Source organism: Mobula hypostoma, chromosome 31 (assembly GCF_963921235.1).
Source record: "Mobula hypostoma chromosome 31, sMobHyp1.1, whole genome shotgun sequence".
In the NCBI taxonomy this organism is placed as follows: Eukaryota; Metazoa; Chordata; class Chondrichthyes; order Myliobatiformes; family Myliobatidae; genus Mobula; species Mobula hypostoma.
In genome coordinates, this window is record NC_086127.1 from 4,160,324 (window position 1) to 4,183,230 (window position 22,907).

The 22,907-nt window shown below is 43.5% G+C and overlaps 5 non-coding genes across 5 annotated transcripts; all 5 read right to left on the reverse strand.

The window, feature by feature from the left end:
- Positions 1 to 5,742: 5,742 nt before the first annotated feature.
- Positions 5,743 to 5,815, reverse strand: trnak-uuu (transfer RNA lysine (anticodon UUU)). Its single transcript has one exon. It is a non-coding gene; the product is annotated as a tRNA-Lys (tRNA).
- Positions 5,816 to 6,254: 439 nt separating this feature from the next.
- trnak-uuu (transfer RNA lysine (anticodon UUU)) lies at positions 6,255 to 6,327 on the reverse strand. Its single transcript has one exon. It is a non-coding gene; the product is annotated as a tRNA-Lys (tRNA).
- Positions 6,328 to 8,602: 2,275 nt separating this feature from the next.
- Positions 8,603 to 8,675, reverse strand: trnak-uuu (transfer RNA lysine (anticodon UUU)). Its single transcript has one exon. It is a non-coding gene; the product is annotated as a tRNA-Lys (tRNA).
- A 3,152-nt stretch (positions 8,676 to 11,827) lies between these two features.
- Positions 11,828 to 11,900, reverse strand: trnak-uuu (transfer RNA lysine (anticodon UUU)). The gene has a single exon. It is a non-coding gene; the product is annotated as a tRNA-Lys (tRNA).
- Positions 11,901 to 14,702: 2,802 nt separating this feature from the next.
- trnak-uuu (transfer RNA lysine (anticodon UUU)) lies at positions 14,703 to 14,775 on the reverse strand. The gene has a single exon. It is a non-coding gene; the product is annotated as a tRNA-Lys (tRNA).
- Between the last annotated feature and the right edge of the window lie 8,132 nt (positions 14,776 to 22,907).

The window sequence follows — 22,907 nt, forward strand, 5'->3', positions numbered from 1 at the left end:
CAGTGGGGTGAAACGAGTTAAATTATATATGAACAAACAGCACAAAAACAAAAAGGATTAGAGGTTTAGTGCTTCAGAAAGATTAGATTCCAAACTCCGTACCCTGCGAAACTGCGCGTGTTTTATGAGAATGGTATGGAACTGTATCAGACGACAGACATGAGGATCAGACGGCTGCCCGTCAGCGTGATCAAACCGAGGGAAAGCCTGGCTGAGCAGTTATCCCGATCTGCTTGGGAAATAGTAAGAATAACGAGGAAGCAGGGGACGGGAGGAGGTGCGAGACAATATCAAGAAGAGTCTGTGAGTTTTCCGAAGACAGCCCTCACCCCCTCCGGAAGAGCCATAAGGTTCGGCTAAATTTAAAAGTGTTGATAGGATAAACGGAAGCAAAAATAGACAGAGTTCTACGCATTTCAAGAAACACTTATCATAACGTGGATTTCATAATACTCAATTTTTAAAATTCATTCACTCACTCCTTTTTCCCCACCTGAATGAGAATATATATATGGGAGGAATACACAGGGAAAACTTTTCTGTGTAATGAACATAGCCTTATTAACTTACTTCCATGAGTAGTGTAATGGGGCTTTCCCCCAACTCACAGGGAGGAAGGTAGAGGAGCGTAGCCCACGGCTAGACGTTTCCTCTAGCTCAACCCAGGGTCATCCAGTAGAGACCTCAGCCTTGGAATCACACTTGCGTTGTTTTGTTTTTATTATTCCCGTTTCTTGGTTCGAATTTGTTCAGGGAGTAGATCGATAAAGTTTTATTCTGCTAGTTTCAATGATATATTGATAGATAAATACACACGGCTAAGGGCGAAATAAAATTCATTTCTGTTAATGTCAATGGGCTGTTAAATCCAACCAAACGGTGTAACATTCTATTTTACAGGAAATGGTGACAATTACAGAAAAATCACTTAAGTGATAACGAACATGGAAAACCAAAGAGAATGGGCTTCACTAATTCGTTTTTCTTCTCATATAAATCAGGGCATAGGAGAGGAGTTGCTATTCCTATCTCAAGCAAGCTAAATTTTGAGAAAGTATTCTATATGGGAGATAAGGAGGGCAGATATATTCTGGTAAGGGGGAATATAGATGGAAATTCAGTTACTCTATTCAATATATACGCACCCCAAGGAAGTGATATTAGTTATTTGCAGAAAATTACGAATATTATGGTAACGGAAACAGAAGGTCTCCTGATATGTGGGGGAGACTTAAATTTACAATTACAACGAAAGTTAGACACTTCCAATAGAAAAATCTATGAAACAAAATCGTTGCATAAGAGAGTTAATAGACTTTTTGAGGATGTTGGTTTAATTGATATATGGAGGACCTTTTCCCCGATAGAATGAATTACACTCATTATTCTACACCCCCCCCCCGCCCCATTCTGTATAAACAAGAATAGACTATTTCATAACATTAGGGAAGGATAAGGACAAAGTAAACACCTGTGCAATTTGGAAAATAGATGTAGGTGACCCTGCACATATATATTAATGTGTTGATTTTGACCTACAACCAAAGAATGGTATTTCGAAACTAAATTCAAGTCTACTCAATGATCCCTACTTTAAGGAAAAAAAATTAAAAATAAATTAGTCTTTACTTAGAATTCAATGATACTGGAGAGGTTTCACCTCCCATTCTATGGGATACTCTGAAGGCTGTCTTAAGAGGGAAAATTATGGCGATATCTTCATATAAGAATAACAAAGGAAGAAAACAATAGAGGAATTACAAAATAGGCTGAAGGAACCAGGAAAGAAAACACAAATTGAATTTGGCACAGGATACATCAGAGGAAATTAAAATTATAAGGCATGAAATTAATAGTTTGGCTAGGAAAGAAATCAGGAAGAATTTAATGTTTCTGAAACAGAGACATTATGAAAGTGAATCTAAGTCTATTGAAAGTACTGGCGTGTAAACTGAAGAAAAAGATAGCAAAAATACAATTCATAGAATTAGGGATCCAAGAACAAAAATTATAAAAAATAAACTGAGTGAAATTCAAGAAGCTCTAGAAGTGCTTTACAAAACTCTGTTGTCGATAACTATTGCTTATTCCTTTGTTATTATTATTTTGTTGATTTTTTCACTCGTTGCATTTTCATCGTTTGTTGCCTTTTGAGAATGGGCTGTTTGTCAGCCTTTGCTGTTAATGGTTTTTCATGGATTCCATCGTGGTTCTTCATAGCGATCGGGAATGCTGCAAGAAAATGAACCTCAGGGCAAGATGGTAACATTTATGCACTTTGATAATGACTTTTCTATAAACTTTGACGTACCTTGAACTTTGATTATACGGGCCGTAGAGAGACGTGTGTTTCTGATGTCACGGGTCGAGTCCACTGTACTCTGTTGCGTTTCTGCACATTCACATTGCTTTACCAGGAAATTATGCAAACGGCATGTTCAACACTACATGGAGGTCTCAGTGACAAGTTGCTGACTCGTTTTCCGATGCAGTTGGATTTTAAATATAAATTTAGCGGCCGAACAGGGACTTGAACCCTGGACCCTCAGATTAAAAGTCTGATGCTCTACCGACTGAGCTATCCAGGCTCTGTTGGATGTCTGAAATTTCCAGCAAGGAAACAGCGACACACACGAAATGCTGGAGGAATTCAGCAGGCCGGGCAGCATCTATGGAAAAGAGTAAGCAGTCGACGTTTCAGGCCGGGAACTTTTATCAGGACTTTAAGTCTTAATTCTTTTGAACGTAGGAGGTTTGAGGGGGACGGTGACCTGCCAGAGGTATATATAATTATGAGGGTGATAGACAGAGTGAAAGAAGACGCAACATATACACACATAAAATGCTGGAGGAACTCAGCAGGCCGGGCAGCAGGTATGGAAAAGAGTAAATAGTCGACGTTTCGGGCCGAGACACTTCATCAGAACCAGAAAGGATGGGGAGAATTCAGAATAATAAGGTGGGGGAGGGGGAGGAGAGGAAGTAATACAAGGTGACAGGTGATAGGTGAAACCGGACGCGGAGTAGGGTTCAGGTAACGAAGAACACCAGTAGTTTACAGGCGATTGATTAAACCAAGGATCCACACCAGCAACACTGCGATCTATGACCCGAGGTGTCTTCTTCTTCTGTCAGACTTCAGTAGAATCAGATTCTGGTTTCTTCTCAGTGTTTTATCTGAGGTGAACTTTGCTGTTTCTCGGCGGCGGTGGGGTTAAACGAGTTTAAATTACAAATGAACAAACAACACAAAAACAAAGGATTAGAGATTTAGCCCTTCAGAAAGATTAGATTCCAAACTCCGTACCCTGCAACACTGCGGGTGTTTTATGAGGATAGTGTGCAACTGTCGCAGATAGTGGAAGAGGCGACTACAGACATTAGGATCAGAGGGCTCCCCGTCATCGTGATGAAACCAAGGGAATGTCTGGCTGAGCAGTTATCCCGACCTGCTTGGGAAATAGTAAGAGAACCGAGGAAGCAGGAGACGGTAGGAGGGCGAGAGAGTATCAGGAAGAGTCTGTGAGTTTTCCGAAGACAGCCCTCCCCCACCTCCAGGAGAGCCATAATGTTTGGCTAACTTTAAAAGTATTGATCAGATAAATGGAAGCATAAATAGACGTTACTATACCTATTTGAAGAAATACTTATTATAACGTGGATTTCATATTACTCAATTTTTAAAATTCATTCATTCACCCCTTTTCCCCCACCTAAATGAGAACATATATATGGGAGGAATATACAGGGAAATCTGTTCTGTGTAATGGACATAGCCTTATTAACTTACTTTTATGGGTACTGTAATGGGGGCCTTCCCCAACTCAGAGGGAGGAAGGGCTATCTCCCACGGCTAGAAGTTTCCTCCAGCTCAACCCACGGTCATCTGCTGGCGACCTCAGCCTTGGAATCACACTTTTGTTGTCTTTTATTTTATTATTCGCGTTTCTTGGTTCTTATTTGTTCAGGGAGTAGATCGAGTAAGTTTTATTCTGCTAGTTTCAATGATATATTGATAGATAAATACACACGGCTAAGGACGAAATAAAATTCATTTCTGTTAACGGCAATGGGCAGTTAAATCCAACCAAACGTAGTAAAATTCCATCCAAAATGAAAAAGGAACAAACCCATGTCGTATATTTACAGGAAAATCTCTTAATTTGCACATGAAAATTATTGAGCATGGAAAAGTAAAGAGAATGGGCTTCACTGATTTGTTTTCCTCCTCATATAAATCAGGATATAGGAGAGGAGTTGCTATTCTTATCTCAAGCAAGCTAAATTTTGAAAAAAGTATTCGAAATGGGAGATAAGGAAGGCAGATTTATTCTGGTAAGGGGGAATATAGATGGAAACTCAGTTACTCTATTGAATATATACAAACCCTCAGGAAGTGATAGTAGTTTCTTTCAGAAAATTACTAATATTATGGTAACGGAAACAGAAGGTCTCCTGATATGTGGAGACTTGAATTTACAATTACAACGAAAGTTAGACACTTGCAACAGAAAAACTTATGAAACAAACTCCTTACGTAAGAGATTTAATACACTTCTTGAGGATGTTGGTTTAATTGATATATGGAGGGATCTTTTCTCCCACAGAATGGATTACACTCATTATTCTGCCCGCCCCCCCTCATTCTATATATACAAGAATAGACTATGTCATAACATGAGGAAAAGACAAAGACAAAATAAACACCTATGGAATTGGGGCAATAGATATAACTGACCGTGCACATATATATTTAGCTGTTGATTTTGACCTACAACCAAAGAATGCTATTTGGAAAATAAATTCAAGTCTACTCAATGATCCCTACATTGAGCAACAAATTAAAAAAAAATTGGTCTTCACTTAGAATTCAATGACACTGGAGAGGTTTCACCTCCCATTCTATGGGATACTCTCAAGGTTGTCTTAAGAGGGAAAATTATAGCAACATCTTCAAAAAGAAAAAAAAAAGGAATAAAATATGAAAGGAATTACAAAATAGACTGAAGGAACTAGAGAAAAAGCGCAAATTGAATTTGGCACAGGATACATTAGAGGAAATTAAAATTATAAGGCATGAAATTAATAGTTTGGCGAGGCAAGAAATCAGGAAGAACTGAATGTTTCTGAAACAGAGACATTATGAAAGTGAATCTAAGTTTATGAAAATACTGGCGTGGAACTGAAGAAAAAGATAGCCAAAAATACAATTCATAGAATTAGGGATCCAAAAATTATAAAAAATAACCTGAGTGAAATTCAAGAAGCGCTTGAAGTGTTTTACACAGCTCTGTCGTCGATAACTTTTGCTTATTCCTTTGTTATTATTATTTTGTTTATCTTTTTCTCTCGTTGCATTTTCATCGTTTGTTGCCTTTTGAGAATGGGCTGTTTGTCAGCCTTTGCTGTTAATGGTTTTTCATGGATTCCATCGTGGTTCTTCATAGCGATCGGGAATGCTGCAAGAAAATGAACCTCAGGGCAAGATGGTAACATTTATGCACTTTGATAATGACTTTTCTATAAACTTTGACGTACCTTGAACTTTGATTATACGGGCCGTAGATAGACGTGTGTTTCTGATGTCACGGGTCGAGTCCACTGTACTCTGTTGCGTTTCTGCACATTCACATTGCTTTACCAGGAAATTATGCAAACGGCATGTTCAACACTACATGGAGGTCTCAGTGACAAGTTGCTGACTCGTTTTCCGATGCAGTTGGATTTTAAATATAAATTTAGCGCCCGAACAGGGACTTGAACCCTGGACCCTCAGATTAAAAGTCTGATGCTCTACCGACTGAGCTATCCGGGCTCTGTTGGATGTCTGAAATTTCCAGCAAGGAAACAGCGACACACACGAAATGCTGGAGGAATTCAGCAGGCCAGGCAGCATCTATGGAAAAGAGTAAGCAGTCGACGTTTCAGGCCGGGAACTTTTATCAGGACTTTAAGTCTTAATTCTTTTGAACGTAGGAGGTTTGAGGGGGACGGTGACCTGCCAGAGGTATATATAATTATGAGGGTGATAGACGGAGTGAACAAACAACACAAAAACAAAGGATTAGAGATTTAGCCCTTCAGAAAGATTAGATTCCAAACTCCGTACCCTGCAACACTGCGGGTGTTTTATGAGGGTAGTGTGCAACCGTCGCAGATAGTGGAAGAGGCGACTACAGACATTAGGATCAGAGGGCTGCACGTCGGCTAATCGCTAGGCGACCAGATAAGTTTACTTTGAACTCTTGATGCATCGCCTGAACAGGGACTTGAACCCTGGACCCTCAGATTAAAAGTCTGATGCTCTACCGACTGAGCTATCCGGGCTTCCAGAAAATGAACCAGCTTACACGTATCTGGGAGGAACTCCATCTGCCGCTTCTCAGCCCAGTTTTGCATCCTATCAGTGTCCCGCTGTAACCTCTGACAGCCCTCCACACTATCCACAACACCTACGCCCTTGGTGTCATCAGAAAATTTACTAACCCATCCCTCCACTTCCTCATCCAGGTCATTTATGAAAATCAAGACGAGAAGGGGTCCCGGAACAGATCCCTGAGGTACGCCACTGGTCACCAACCTCCTTGCAGAATATGTCCCGTCTACAACCGCTCTTTGTCTTCTGTGAGCAAGCCAATTCTGGATCCACAAAGCAATGTCCCCTTGGATCCCATTTCTCCTTAATTTCTTAATAAGCCTTGCATGGGGTACGCGGTCAAATGCCTTGCTGAAATCCACACAAACTATATCTACTGCTCTACATTCATCACTGTGTTTAGTCACATGCTCAAAAAAATCATCGGGCTGAGGCACAACCTTTCATAAAGCCATGTTGGCTATACCTAATTATATTATACTTCTCCAAATGTTCATAAACCTTGCCTCTCAGGATCTTATCCAGCAACTTACCAACCACTGAGGTAAGACTCATGGTCTATAATTTCCTGGGCTATCTCTACTCCCTTTCTTGAATAAAGAAACAACATCCTCCAATCCTCCAATCCTCCGGAAACTCTCTCGTCTGTATTGATGATGCAAATATCATTGCCAGAAGCCAGCCATATCTCCCCTCGCCTCCCACAATAGCCTGGGGTACATTTCATTCGGTTCCGGTGACTTATCCGACTTTGATGCTTTCCAAAATCTCCGGCCCTTTCTCTTTTTAAATATCTACATGTTCAAGTATTTCCAGTCCGTGCAAGTCATCCCTAGAATCGCCAAGAATCTTTTCCGTTGTGAATACTGGAGCTAAGTACTCATTAAGTACCTCTGCTATCTCCTCCGGTTCCATACACATGCAGAGTTTCTTTCGGCATCTGAGGAATTAGAGCTTCCCGTGCACTTTCCTCGCCGCAGCAGGATCGGGGGAAATTGTGGGTGATATTTACACCGGGGAACCTCAGCCATCCACACTTGAACACCGCTGCTGCAGACAGGAGCGCGTGCTCCGCCACGGTCCGTGACGTCAACAACCGGCTCCTCCCTCCGGCTGACACCGACAGAACAGCGATCGCCTCGACAACGTCCGACCGACTCTCTCTCCTCCTGGCACCGCTCTGCAGGACGGCTGCTGGGTGTCAGACATTTAAGAAAGCGCCCTGCTTGTCCTTCCCGGCCGTCAGGCACGGACTTGAAATCTTCGGGCGTTACTCCAAGTGCGATGTGAATTCAGCGCCTAAACAGGGATTTGAATTGTGGACCCTGAGGTTGAAAGTTTGAAGCTCTGCAGACTGGTGTATCCAGGCTCCGGGTCACCGGCTGCCAACGCGCCCTCTGCTGTCTGACTAACCCCCGCCCGCTCAAACTTCGGGCGTGTTTTCTGTGCGTGGTAAGTTGCCATTTTGGTTCATTATTAACACACGTGTCGAGCTACAGTGAAAAACATGGTTTGCATACCCGTGTTCCGCGTGATGGCGTTATGCACTGAAATGTTTGAAGGTCGGAAAGGGTCCGATGAGCTGACGGGCCTGTCGCTGCGCTCTCTAATTCTTCAAAGTCAACAAGGATCCTGCAGAAGACTACCGGGAGAGTCTGCGGGGTGACGTCACACTCCCGCCGGAAGGAGCTGCTCATCAGCTTCAGGGAACGAGGAGGAGGACGCGCCTCTGACTCCATCAATGCCCTGAGGTGGAGATTTACTTTCTTTCTTTTCTTTATTTGTGAATCGACACACCGCGGATTAGACTCTACCGGTCCTTTCAGCAGCTCTGTCTCAGCAAGCTGTAACATCACCGATCTAACGCCAGCCCCTTGCAAAAAAAGGGACCATTTATAATGTCCAGTTAAACTACCCTCATGGACTGCGGGAGGAAACCGGGGCACTCGGGGATAAAGCACGCAGTCTACGGGGCCGACGCACGGACGTTTTACAGAGGAGGCCGGGTTGAACTCCGAATCCCTCACCGCCGCCCCGCACAAACTGTAATATCGTTGCGCTTCGGGCTACGCCTCCGAGGTGCCTGAACCAATCTGTGGGTAGTCTATGGGCTTCTAACTTCAGGCTCCTGTGAATCTTCACCAGAGAAGCGTATCGCTGGCAATATAACGCGTGTCGGCTAATCGCTAGGCGACCCAATAAGTTTACTTTGAACTCTTGATGCATCGCCCGAACAGGGACTTGAACCCTGGACCCTCAGATTAAAAGTCTGATGCTCTACCGACTGAGCTATCCGGGCTCTGTTGGATGTCTGAAATTTCCAGCAAGGAAACAGCGACACACACGAAATGCTGGAGGAATTCAGTAGGCCGGGCAGCATCTATGGAAAAGAGTAAGCAGTCGACGTTTCAGGCCGGGAACTTTTATCAGGACTTTAAGTCTTAATTCTTTTGAACGTAGGAGGTTTGAGGGGGACGGTGACCTGCCAGAGGTATATATAATTATGAGGGTGATAGACAGAGTGAAAGAAGACGCAACATATACACACATAAAATGCTGGAGGAACTCAGCAGGCCGGGCAGCAGGTATGGAAAAGAGTAAATAGTCGACGTTTCGGGCCGAGACACTTCATCAGAACCAGAAAGGATGGGGAGAATTCAGAATAATAAGGTGGGGGAGGGGGAGGAGAGGAAGTAATACAAGGTGACAGGTGATAGGTGAAACCGGACGCGGAGTAGGGTTCAGGTAACGAAGAACACCAGTAGTTTACAGGCGATTGATTAAACCAAGGATCCACACCAGCAACACTGCGATCTATGACCCGAGGTGTCTTCTTCTTCTGTCAGACTTCAGTAGAATCAGATTCTGGTTTCTTCTCAGTGTTTTATCTGAGGTGAACTTTGCTGTTTCTCGGCGGCGGTGGGGTTAAACGAGTTTAAATTACAAATGAACAAACAACACAAAAACAAAGGATTAGAGATTTAGCCCTTCAGAAAGATTAGATTCCAAACTCCGTACCCTGCAACACTGCGGGTGTTTTATGAGGATAGTGTGCAACTGTCGCAGATAGTGGAAGAGGCGACTACAGACATTAGGATCAGAGGGCTCCCCGTCATCGTGATGAAACCAAGGGAAAGTCTGGCTGAGCAGTTATCCCGACGTGCTTGGGAAATAGTAAGAGAACCGAGGAAGCAGGAGACGGTAGGAGGGCGAGAGAGTATCAGGAAGAGTCTGTGAGTTTTCCGAAGACAGCCCTCCCCCACCTCCAGGAGAGCCATAATGTTTGGCTAACTTTAAAAGTATTGATCAGATAAATGGAAGCATAAATAGACGTTACTATACCTATTTGAAGAAATACTTATTATAACGTGGATTTCATATTACTCAATTTTTAAAATTCATTCATTCACCCCTTTTCCCCCACCTAAATGAGAACATATATATGGGAGGAATATACAGGGAAATCTGTTCTGTGTAATGGACATAGCCTTATTAACTTACTTTTATGGGTACTGTAATGGGGGCCTTCCCCAACTCAGAGGGAGGAAGGGCTATCTCCCACGGCTAGAAGTTTCCTCTAGCTCAACCCACGGTCATCTGCTGGCGACCTCAGCCTTGGAATCACACTTTTGTTGTCTTTTATTTTATTATTCGCGTTTCTTGGTTCTTATTTGTTCAGGGAGTAGATCGAGTAAGTTTTATTCTGCTAGTTTCAATGATATATTGATAGATAAATACACACGGCTAAGGACGAAATAAAATTCATTTCTGTTAACGGCAATGGGCTGTTAAATCCAACCAAACGTAGTAAAATTCCATCCAAAATGAAAAAGGAACAAACCCATGTCGTATATTTACAGGAAAATCTCTTAATTTGCACATGAAAATTATTGAGCATGGAAAAGTAAAGAGAATGGGCTTCACTGATTTGTTTTCCTCCTCATATAAATCAGGATATAGGAGAGGAGTTGCTATTCTTATCTCAAGCAAGCTAAATTTTGAAAAAAGTATTCGAAATGGGAGATAAGGAAGGCAGATTTATTCTGGTAAGGGGGAATATAGATGGAAACTCAGTTACTCTATTGAATATATACAAACCCTCAGGAAGTGATAGTAGTTTCTTTCAGAAAATTACTAATATTATGGTAACGGAAACAGAAGGTCTCCTGATATGTGGAGACTTGAATTTACAATTACAACGAAAGTTAGACACTTGCAACAGAAAAACCTATGAAACAAACTCCTTACGTAAGAGATTTAATACACTTCTTGAGGATGTTGGTTTAATTGATATATGGAGGGATCTTTTCTCCCACAGAATGGATTACACTCATTATTCTGCCCCCCCCCCCCATTCTATATATACAAGAATAGACTATGTCATAACATGAGGAAAAGACAAAGACAAAATAAACACCTATGGAATTGGGGCAATAGATATAACTGACCGTGCACATATATATTTAGCTGTTGATTTTGACCTACAACCAAAGAATGCTATTTGGAAAATAAATTCAAGTCTACTCAATGATCCCTACATTGAGCAACAAATTAAAAAAAATTGGTCTTCACTTAGAATTCAATGACACTGGAGAGGTTTCACCTCCCATTCTATGGGATACTCTCAAGGTTGTCTTAAGAGGGAAAATTAGAGCAAGATCTTCAAAAAGAAAAAAAAAAGGAATAAAATATGAAAGGAATTACAAAATAGACTGAAGGAACTAGAGAAAAAGCGCAAATTGAATTTGGCACAGGATACATTAGAGGAAATTAAAATTATAAGGCATGAAATTAATAGTTTGGCGAGGCAAGAAATCAGGAAGAACTGAATGTTTCTGAAACAGAGACATTATGAAAGTGAATCTAAGTTTATGAAAATACTGGCGTGGAACTGAAGAAAAAGATAGCCAAAAATACAATTCATAGAATTAGGGATCCAAAAATTATAAAAAATAACCTGAGTGAAATTCAAGAAGCGCTTGAAGTGTTTTACACAGCTCTGTCGTCGATAACTTTTGCTTATTCCTTTGTTATTATTATTTTGTTTATCTTTTTCTCTCGTTGCATTTTCATCGTTTGTTGCCTTTTGAGAATGGGCTGTTTGTCAGCCTTTGCTGTTAATGGTTTTTCATGGATTCCATCGTGGTTCTTCATAGCGATCGGGAATGCTGCAAGAAAATGAACCTCAGGGCAAGATGGTAACATTTATGCACTTTGATAATGACTTTTCTATAAACTTTGACGTACCTTGAACTTTGATTATACGGGCCGTAGATAGACGTGTGTTTCTGATGTCACGGGTCGAGTCCACTGTACTCTGTTGCGTTTCTGCACATTCACATTGCTTTACCAGGAAATTATGCAAACGGCATGTTCAACACTACATGGAGGTCTCAGTGACAAGTTGCTGACTCGTTTTCCGATGCAGTTGGATTTTAAATATAAATTTAGCGCCCGAACAGGGACTTGAACCCTGGACCCTCAGATTAAAAGTCTGATGCTCTACCGACTGAGCTATCCGGGCTCTGTTGGATGTCTGAAATTTCCAGCAAGGAAACAGCGACACACACGAAATGCTGGAGGAATTCAGCAGGCCAGGCAGCATCTATGGAAAAGAGTAAGCAGTCGACGTTTCAGGCCGGGAACTTTTATCAGGACTTTAAGTCTTAATTCTTTTGAACGTAGGAGGTTTGAGGGGGACGGTGACCTGCCAGAGGTATATATAATTATGAGGGTGATAGACAGAGTGAACAAACAACACAAAAACAAAGGATTAGAGATTTAGCCCTTCAGAAAGATTAGATTCCAAACTCCGTACCCTGCAACACTGCGGGTGTTTTATGAGGGTAGTGTGCAACCGTCGCAGATAGTGGAAGAGGCGACTACAGACATTAGGATCAGACGGCTGCACGTCGGCTAATCGCTAGGCGACCCGATAAGTTTACTTTGAACTCTTGATGCATCGCCTGAACAGGGACTTGAACCCTGGACCCTCAGATTAAAAGTCTGATGCTCTACCGACTGAGCTATCCGGGCTTCCAGAAAATGAACCAGCTTACACGTATCTGGGAGGAACTCCATCTGCCGCTTGTCAGCCCAGTTTTGCATCCTATCAGTGTCCCGCTGTAACCTCTGACAGCCCTCCACACTATCCACAACACCTACGCCCTTGGTGTCATCAGAAAATTTACTAACCCATCCCTCCACTTCCTCATCCAGGTCATTTATGAAAATCAAGACGAGAAGGGGTCCCGGAACAGATCCCTGAGGTACGCCACTGGTCACCAACCTCCTTGCAGAATATGTCCCGTCTACAACCGCTCTTTGTCTTCTGTGAGCAAGCCAATTCTGGATCCACAAAGCAATGTCCCCTTGGATCCCATTTCTCCTTAATTTCTTAATAAGCCTTGCATGGGGTACGCGGTCAAATGCCTTGCTGAAATCCACACAAACTATATCTACTGCTCTACATTCATCACTGTGTTTAGTCACATGCTCAAAAAAATCATCGGGCTGAGGCACAACCTTTCATAAAGCCATGTTGGCTATACCTAATTATATTATACTTCTCCAAATGTTCATAAACCTTGCCTCTCAGGATCTTATCCAGCAACTTACCAACCACTGAGGTAAGACTCATGGTCTATAATTTCCTGGGCTATCTCTACTCCCTTTCTTGAATAAAGAAACAACATCCTCCAATCCTCCAATCCTCCGGAAACTCTCTCGTCTGTATTGATGATGCAAATATCATTGCCAGAAGCCAGCCATATCTCCCCTCGCCTCCCACAATAGCCTGGGGTACATTTCATTCGGTTCCGGTGACTTATCCGACTTTGATGCTTTCCAAAATCTCCGGCCCTTTCTCTTTTTAAATATCTACATGTTCAAGTATTTCCAGTCCGTGCAAGTCATCCCTAGAATCGCCAAAAATCTTTTCCGTTGTGAATACTGGAGCTAAGTACTCATTAAGTACCTCTGCTATCTCCTCCGGTTCCATACACATGCAGAGTTTCTTTCGGCATCTGAGGAATTAGAGCTTCCCGTGCACTTTCCTCGCCGCAGCAGGATCGGGGGAAATTGTGGGTGATATTTACACCGGGGAACCTCAGCCATCCACACTTGAACACCGCTGCTGCAGACAGGAGCGCGTGCTCCGCCACGGTCCGTGACGTCAACAACCGGCTCCTCCCTCCGGCTGACACCGACAGAACAGCGATCGCCTCGACAACGTCCGACCGACTCTCTCTCCTCCTGGCACCGCTCTGCAGGACGGCTACTGGGTGTCAGACATTTAAGAAAGCGCCCTGCTTGTCCTTCCCGGCCGTCAGGCACGGACTTGAAATCTTCGGGCGTTACTCCAAGTGCGATGTGAATTCAGCGCCTAAACAGGGATTTGAATTGTGGACCCTGAGGTTGAAAGTTTGAAGCTCTGCAGACTGGTGTATCCAGGCTCCGGGTCACCGGCTGCCAACGCGCCCTCTGCTGTCTGACTAACCCCCGCCCGCTCAAACTTCGGGCGTGTTTTCTGTGCGTGGTAAGTTGCCATTTTGGTTCATTATTAACACACGTGTCGAGCTACAGTGAAAAACATGGTTTGCATACCCGTGTTCCGCGTGATGGCGTTATGCACTGAAATGTTTGAAGGTCGGAAAGGGTCCGATGAGCTGACGGGCCTGTCGCTGCGCTCTCTAATTCTTCAAAGTCAACAAGGATCCTGCAGAAGACTACCGGGAGAGTCTGCGGGGTGACGTCACACTCCCGCCTTTCCCACCGCGTCCGGAAGGAGCTGTTCATCAGCTTCAGGGAACGAGGAGGAGGACGCGCCTCTGACTCCATCAATGCCCTGAGGTGGAGATTTACTTTCTTTCTTTTCTTTATTTGTGAATCGACACACCGCGGATTAGACTCTACCGGTCCTTTCAGCAGCTCTGTCTCAGCAAGCTGTAACATCACCGATCTAACGCCAGCCCCTTGCAAAAAAAGGGACCATTTATAATGTCCAGTTAAACTACCCTCATGGACTGCGGGAGGAAACCGGGGCACTCGGGGATAAAGCACGCAGTCTACGGGGCCGACGCACGGACGTTTTACAGAGGAGGCCGGATTGAACTCCGAATCCCTCACCGCCGCCCCGCACAAACTGTAATATCGTTGCGCTTCGGGCTACGCCTCCGAGGTGCCTGAACCAATCTGTGGGTAGTCTATGGGCTTCTAACTTCAGGCTCCTGTGAATCTTCACCAGAGAAGCGTATCGCTGGCAATATAACGCGTGTCGGCTAATCGCTAGGCGACCCAATAAGTTTACTTTGAACTCTTGATGCATCGCCCGAACAGGGACTTGAACCCTGGACCCTCAGATTAAAAGTCTGATGCTCTACCGACTGAGCTATCCGGGCTCTGTAGGATGTCTGAAATTTCCAGCAAGGAAATAGCGACACACACGAAATGCTGGAGGAATTCAGCAGGCCGGGCAGCATCTATGGAAAAGAGTAAGCAGTCGACGTTTCTGACCGGGAACTTTTATCAGGACTTTAACTTTTAATTCTTTTGAACGTAGGAGGTTTGAGGGGGACGGTGACCTGCCAGAGGTATATATAATTACGAGGGTGATAGACAGAGTGAAAGAAGACGCAACATATACACACATAAAATGCTGGAGGAACTCAGCAGGCCGGGCAGCAGGTATGGAAAAGAGTAAATAGTCGACGTTTCTGGCCGAGACACTTCATCAGAACCAGAAAAGATGGGGAGAATTCAGAATAATAAGGTGGGGGAGGGGGAGGAGAGGAAGTAATACAAGGTGACAGGTGATAGTTGAACAACAGGAATTCTGCAGACGCTGGAAATTCAAGCAACACACATCAAAGTTGCTGGTGAACGCAGCAGGCCAGGCAGCATCTATTGGAAGAGGCGCAGTCGACGTTTCAGGCCGAGACCCTTCGTCAGGACTTTGCTGGAGGAATTCAGCAGACCAGGCAGCATGTATGGAATAGAGTAAACAGTCGACGTTTCGGGCAGAGACGCTTCATCAGGACTGGGAAGGATGCCGAGAATTCAGAGTAAGAAGTTGTGGGGTGGGGAGGGGGAGGGGAGGAAAAAATACGAGGTGACAGGTGATAGGTGAAACCGGACGCGGGAGCAGGGTTCAGGTAACGAAGAACACCCGTAGTTTACAGGCGACTGATTAAACCAAGGCTCCACACCGACAACACTCCGATCTATGACCCGGGATGTCTTCTTCTTCTGTGGGACTTCAGTAGAATCAGGTTCCGGTTTCTTCTCAGTGTTTTATCTCAGGTGAACTTTGGTGTTTCTCGGCGGCAGTGGGGTGAAACGAGTTAAATTATATATGAACAAACAGCACAAAAACAAAAAGGATTAGAGGTTTAGTGCTTCAGAAAGATTAGATTCCAAACTCCGTACCCTGCGAAACTGCGCGTGTTTTATGAGAATGGTATGGAACTGTATCAGACGACAGACATGAGGATCAGACGGCTGCCCGTCAGCGTGATCAAACCGAGGGAAAGCCTGGCTGAGCAGTTATCCCGATCTGCTTGGGAAATAGTAAGAATAACGAGGAAGCAGGGGACGGGAGGAGGTGCGAGACAATATCAAGAAGAGTCTGTGAGTTTTCCGAAGACAGCCCTCACCCCCTCCGGAAGAGTCATAAGGTTCGGCTAAATTTAAAAGTGTTGATAGGATAAACGGAAGCAAAAATAGACAGAGTTCTACGCATTTCAAGAAACACTTATCATAACGTGGATTTCATAATACTCAATTTTTAAAATTCATTCACTCACTCCTTTTTCCCCACCTGAATGAGAATATATATATGGGAGGAATACACAGGGAAAACTTTTCTGTGTAATGAACATAGCCTTATTAACTTACTTCCATGAGTAGTGTAATGGGGCTTTCCCCCAACTCACAGGGAGGAAGGTAGAGGAGCGTAGCCCACGGCTAGACGTTTCCTCTAGCTCAACCCAGGGTCATCCAGTAGAGACCTCAGCCTTGGAATCACACTTGCGTTGTTTTGTTTTTATTATTCCCGTTTCTTGGTTCGAATTTGTTCAGGGAGTAGATCGATAAAGTTTTATTCTGCTAGTTTCAATGATATATTGATAGATAAATACACACGGCTAAGGGCGAAATAAAATTCATTTCTGTTAATGTCAATGGGCTGTTAAATCCAACCAAACGTTGTAACATTCTATTTTACAGGAAATGGTGACAATTACAGAAAAATCACTTAAGTGATAACGAACATGGAAAACCAAAGAGAATGGGCTTCACTAATTCGTTTTTCTTCTCATATAAATCAGGGCATAGGAGAGGAGTTGCTATTCCTATCTCAAGCAAGCTAAATTTTGAGAAAGTATTCTATATGGGAGATAAGGAGGGCAGATATATTCTGGTAAGGGGGAATATAGATGGAAATTCAGTTACTCTATTCAATATATACGCACCCCAAGGAAGTGATATTAGTTATTTGCAGAAAATTACGAATATTATGGTAACGGAAACAGAAGGTCTCCTGATATGTGGGGGAGACTTAAATTTACAATTACAATGAAAGTTAGACACTTCCAATAGAAAAACCTATGAAACAAAATCCTTGCATAAGAGAGTTAATAGACTTTTTGAGGATGTTGGTTTAATTGATATATGGAGGACCTTTTCCCCGATAGAATGAATTACACTCATTATTCTACACCCACCCCCCCGCCCCATTCTGTATAAACAAGAATAGACTATTTCATAACATTAGGGAAGGATAAGGACAAAGTAAACACCTGTGCAATTTGGAAAATAGATGTAGGTGACCCTGCACATATATATTAATGTGTTGATTTTGACCTACAACCAAAGAATGCTATTTCGAAACTAAATTCAAGTCTACTCAATGATCCCTACTTTAAGGAAAAAAAATTAAAAATAAATTGGTATTTACTTAGAATTCAATGATACTGGAGAGGTTTCACCTCCCATTCTATGGGATACTCTGAAGGCTGTCTTAAGAGGGAAAATTATGGCGATATCTTCATATAAGAATAACAAAGGAAGAAAACAATAGAGGAATTACAAAATAGGCTGAAGGAACCAGGAAAGAAAACACAAATTGAATTTGGCACAGGATACATCAGAGGAAATTAAAATTATAAGGCATGAAATTAATAGTTTGGCTAGGCAAGAAATCAGGAAGAATTTAATGTTTCTGAAACAGAGACATTATGAAAGTGAATCTAAGTCTATTGAAAGTACTGGCGTGTAAACTGAAGAAAAAGATAGCAAAAATACATTCATAGAATTAGGGTTCCAAGAACAAAAATTATAAAAAATAACCTGAGTGAAATTCAAGAAGCTCAGAAGTGCTTTACAAAACTCTGTCGTCGATAACTATTGCTTATTCCTTTGTTATTATTATTTTGTTGATTTTTTCACTCGTTGCATTTTCATCGTTTGTTGCCTTTTGAGAATGGGCTGTTTGTCAGCCTTTGCTGTTAATGGTTTTTCATGGATTCCATCGTGGTTCTTCATAGCGATCGGGAATGCTGCAAGAAAATGAACCTCAGGGCAAGATGGTAACATTTATGCACTTTGATAATGACTTTTCTATAAACTTTGACGTACCTTGAACTTTGATTATACGGGCCGTAGAGAGACGTGTGTTTCTGACGTCACGGGTCGAGTCCACTGTACTCTGTTGCGTTTCTGCACATTCACATTGCTTTACCAGGAAATTATGCAAACGGCATGTTCAACACTACATGGAGGTCTCAGTGACAAGTTGCTGACTCGTTTTCCGATGCAGTTGGATTTTCAATATAAATTTAGCGCCCGAACAGGGACTTGAACCCTGGACCCTCAGATTAAAAGTCTGATGCTCTACCGACTGAGCGATCCGGGCTCTGTAGGATGTCTGAAATTTCCAGCAAGGAAATAGCGACACACACGAAATGCTGGAGGAATTCAGCAGACCAGGCAGCATCTATGGAAAAGAGTAAGCAGTCGACGTTTCTGGCCGGGAACTTTTATCAGGAATTTAACTTTTAATTCTTTTGAACGTAGGAGGTTTGAGGGGGACGGTGACCTGCCAGAGGTATATATAATTACGAGGGTGATAGACAGAGTGAAAGAAGACGCAACATATACACACATAAAATGCTGGAGGAACTCAGCAGGCCGGGCAGCAGGTATGGAAAAGAGTAAATAGTCGACGTTTCTGGTCGAGACACTTCATCAGAACCAGAAAAGATGGCGAGAATTCAGAATAATAAGGTGGGGGAGGGGGAGGAGAGGAAGTAATACAAGGTGACAGGTGATAGGTGAACAACAGGAATTCTGCAGACGCTGGAAATTCAAGCAACACACATCAAAGTTGCTGGTGAACGCAGCAGGCCAAGCAGCATCTATAGGAAGAGGCGCAGTCGACGTTTCAGGCTGAGACCCTTCGTCAGGACTTTGCTGGAGGAATTCAGCAGGCCAGACAGCATGTATGGAATAGAGTAAACATTCGACGTTTCGGGCAGAGACGCTTCATCAGGACTGGGAAGGATGCCGAGAATTCAGAGTAAGAAGTTGGGGGGTGGGGAGGGGGAGGGGAGGAAAAATACGAGGTGACAGGTGATAGGTGAAACCGGACGCGGGAGCAGGGTTCAGGTAACGAAGAACACCCGTAGTTTACAGGCGACTGATTAAACCAAGGCTCCACGCAGACAACACTCCGATCTATGACCCGGGATGTCTTCTTCTTCTGTGGGACTTCAGTAGAATCAGGTTCCGGTTTCTTCTCAGTGTTTTATCTCAGGTGAACTTTGGTGTTTCTCGGCGGCAGTGGGGTGAAACGAGTTAAATTATATATGAACAAACAGCACAAAAACATAAAGGATTAGAGGTTTAGTGCTTCAGAAAGATTAGATTCCAAACTCCGTACCCTGCGAAACTGCGCGTGTTTTATGAGAATGGTATGGAACTGTATCAGACGACAGACATGAGGATCAGACGGCTGCCCGTCAGCGTGATCAAACCGAGGGAAAGCCTGGCTGAGTAGTTATCCCGATCTGCTTGGGAAATAGTAAGAATACCGAGGAAGCAGGGGACGGGAGGAGGTGCGAGACAATATCAAGAAGAGTCTGTGAGTTTTCTGAAGACAGCCCTCACCCCCTCCGGAAGAGCCATAAGGTTCGGCTAAATTTAAAAGTGTTGATAGGATAAACGGAAGCAAAAATAGACGGAGTTCTACGCATTTCAAGAAACACTTATCATAACGTGGATTTCATAATACTCAATTTTTAAAATTCATTCATTCACTCCTTTTTCCCCACCTGAATGAGAATATATATATATGGGAGGAATACACAGGGAAAACTTTTCTGTGTAATGAACATAGCCTTATTAACTTACTTTTATGAGTAGTGTAATGGGGCTTTCCCCCAACTCACAGGGAGGAAGGTAGAGGAGCGTAGCCCACGGCTAGACGTTTCCTCTAGCTCAACCCAGGGTCATCCAGTAGAGAGCTCAGCCTTGGAATCACACTTCCGTTGCTTTGTTTTTATTATTCACGTTTCTTGGTTCGAATTTGTTCAGGGAGTAGATCGATAAAGTTTGATTCTGCTAATTTCAATGATATATTGATAGATAAATACACACGGCTAAGGACGAAATAAAATTCATTTCTGTTATTGTCAGTGGGCTGTTAAATCCAACCAAACGTTGTAAAATTCTATTTTACAGGAAATGGTGACAATTACAGAAAAATCACTTAAGTGATAACGAACATGGAAAACCAAAGAGAATGGGCTTCACTAATTCGTTTTTCTCCTCATATAAATCGGGGCATAGGAGACGAGTTGCTATTCTTATTTTAAGCAAGCTAAATTTTGAGAAAGTATTCTATATGGGAGATAAGGGCGGCAGATATATTGTGGTGAGGGGGAATATAGATGGAAATTCAGTTACTCTATTCAATATATACGCACCCCAAGGAAGTGATATTAGTTTCTTGCAGAAAATTACTAATATTATGGTAACGGAAACAGAAGGTCTCCTGATATGTGGGGGAGACTTAAATTTACAATTACAACGAAAGATAGACACTTCCAATAGAAAAACCTATGAAGCAAAATCCTTACATAAGAGAGTTATTTCCCTCACCCTCCTTAACCATTCCCATTCCTGTTTCCCTCTCTCACCTCATTTCCTTACCTGCCCATCACTTCCCTCCGTTGCTCCCCCCCGCCCCGCTTCCTTCCATGGTCTTCTGTCCACTCCTATCAGATTCCCCTTCTTCCAGATCTATATTTCTTTCTCCAACCAACTTCCCAGCTCTTTACCTCATCCCCACACTTCCAGGTTTCGCCTTGAACTTATTCATCCCCTCCCCCCCATATTCCTACCCTGACTTCTTCCCTTCCTTTCCAGTCCTGCTGAAGAGTCTCGGCCCCGAAACGTCGACTGTTTACTTATTTTCCACAGATGCTGCCTGGCCTGCTGAATTGTTCCAGCGTTTTGTGTGCGTGATTTGGAGCTCCAGCACCTGCAGATTTTCCGTGTTTCTGACACGCAGTCGTTGCCTCCGCTCCCGCCACCTTTCCCGAGGGCGATGTCCAGATGCAAACTACTTCCTCTATGTAAGTACACCCTCACCCCTCAGATCACTTTTAAACCACTGTCTTCTCACTCTGATGCTTCACTCTTCTCCATGGATATTGAATGCCTGTACGCAAATATAGAGACAGACAGGTGTATAGAGGCAGTTAAGGAGATCCTGCAAAAAAAAAATCTAGTGAGAGTAGACATTTTAGAGGGGTAGAATCTCGAGGATATTGCAGCCAGTACCAAGTGTGGCCCGTGGCCAAATGGTCAGGGCGTTGGACCAGCGAGCTGAAGGTCGTGGGTTCGAGCCCCAGTCGAGGCAGCGTGTCTGTCCTCAAGCAAGGCGCTTAACCACACAATGCTCCAGTCCACCCAGCTGAGATTGGGTACCGGCAAAATGCTGGGGGTTAACCTCGCGGGAGACTGGCTGGAATCCTATCCGGGGGACGGGGGGTGGAGCCTCGTTCTCTCAGTCGCTTCACGCCACGGAAACCGGCCTAAGTCGGGACGGACTTTAACATTTTTTAACGGAATTGCATGCACAACCCCAGACTGTGGTGTGGAAGACTGCAGGACATGGATGCAGGCACTTTAGAGTTTCAAAAGGACCTCCTGGAAAGTGGGCCTAGGAAGACCAAAGGATAATTTGTGAACAGCGGAACATAGCTTTCGCAATTCAGTGTAAAAAAATACCATAATATACGAGGGGTGATCGATAAGTTCGTGGCCTAAGGTAGACGGCGTCAACTTTACAAAACCTAGCACATTTATTTTTCCTACATTTACACACTTAGTCCAGCGGTCGTGGAGCATATGGATCCCTTCTTTGCAGAAGTCGGCGGCTTGGACCTCCAGAAAGTGGTGCACAGCAGGGGTGATTGATAAGTTCGTGGCCTAAGATAGATGTGATGAGGAGAAACTTCAAACTTTCTGCATTATCTCTCAAAGAGTTGAACTGCACGTGCATGTAACGAGAGCTGTATTACTCATCGCCTTCTACCTTAGGCCACGAACGTGTCAATCTCCCCTGCTGTGGACCACCTGGAGGTCCAAGACGCTCTCGTTACAATCACGTGCAGTTCAACTCTTTGAGTGATATGCAGAAAGTTTGAAGTTGACAACTCATCTCCTTCTACCTTAGGCCTCGAACTTATCAATCACCCTTCCTATACACAAGGGAGACAGGCAACTCTAAGATTCAGACTCACAGTAATATTGCAGTGGTTAACCAGGACAGTGTGGGCACGTGGCCAAGTGGTTAAAGCATTGGACTAGCGACCTGAAGGTCGTGAGTTCGAGACCCAGCTAAGGGAACCTGTTGTGTCCTTGAGCAAGGCACTTAATCACACATTGCTCTGCGACGACACCGGTGCCAAGCTGTATGGGTCCTAATGCCCTTGCCTTGGACAACATCGGTGTCATGGAGAGGGGAGAGGGGAGACTTGCAGCATGGGCAACTGCTCGTCTTCCATACAACCTTGCCCAGGCCTGTGCCCTGGAGAGTGAAGACTTTCCAGGCACAGATCCATGGTCTCGCAAGACTAACAGATGCCTTTACTAACCAGGAGAGATCTGTTCATGGACATTTGCATCAGCATGTAGTCCATTCCTTGGAGATCACAGGCCTGGAAACATGAACTGGTCAAATCTTCAAGGAAACAGAGGACAGAGGAAAGGTATTGAAACATTAGAAACCTATTTCCTAAAAGAAACCTTAAAACATAGGCCAAAGAACAAAACCTAGTCCCCAGAATGGTCACTATTAGACCTAATAATTAGGACTACAAATGCACACAGGATCTACAAAATCAGAGCATTGAGAACTTAATTTAATCCTAGAGACGCCCACACGCCCAGATACAAAATAGGGATCAGTGGAAACTAAAGGGAGGGAAATTATGTCTTACTTTGAAATAGAGCCTCACAACTGTGC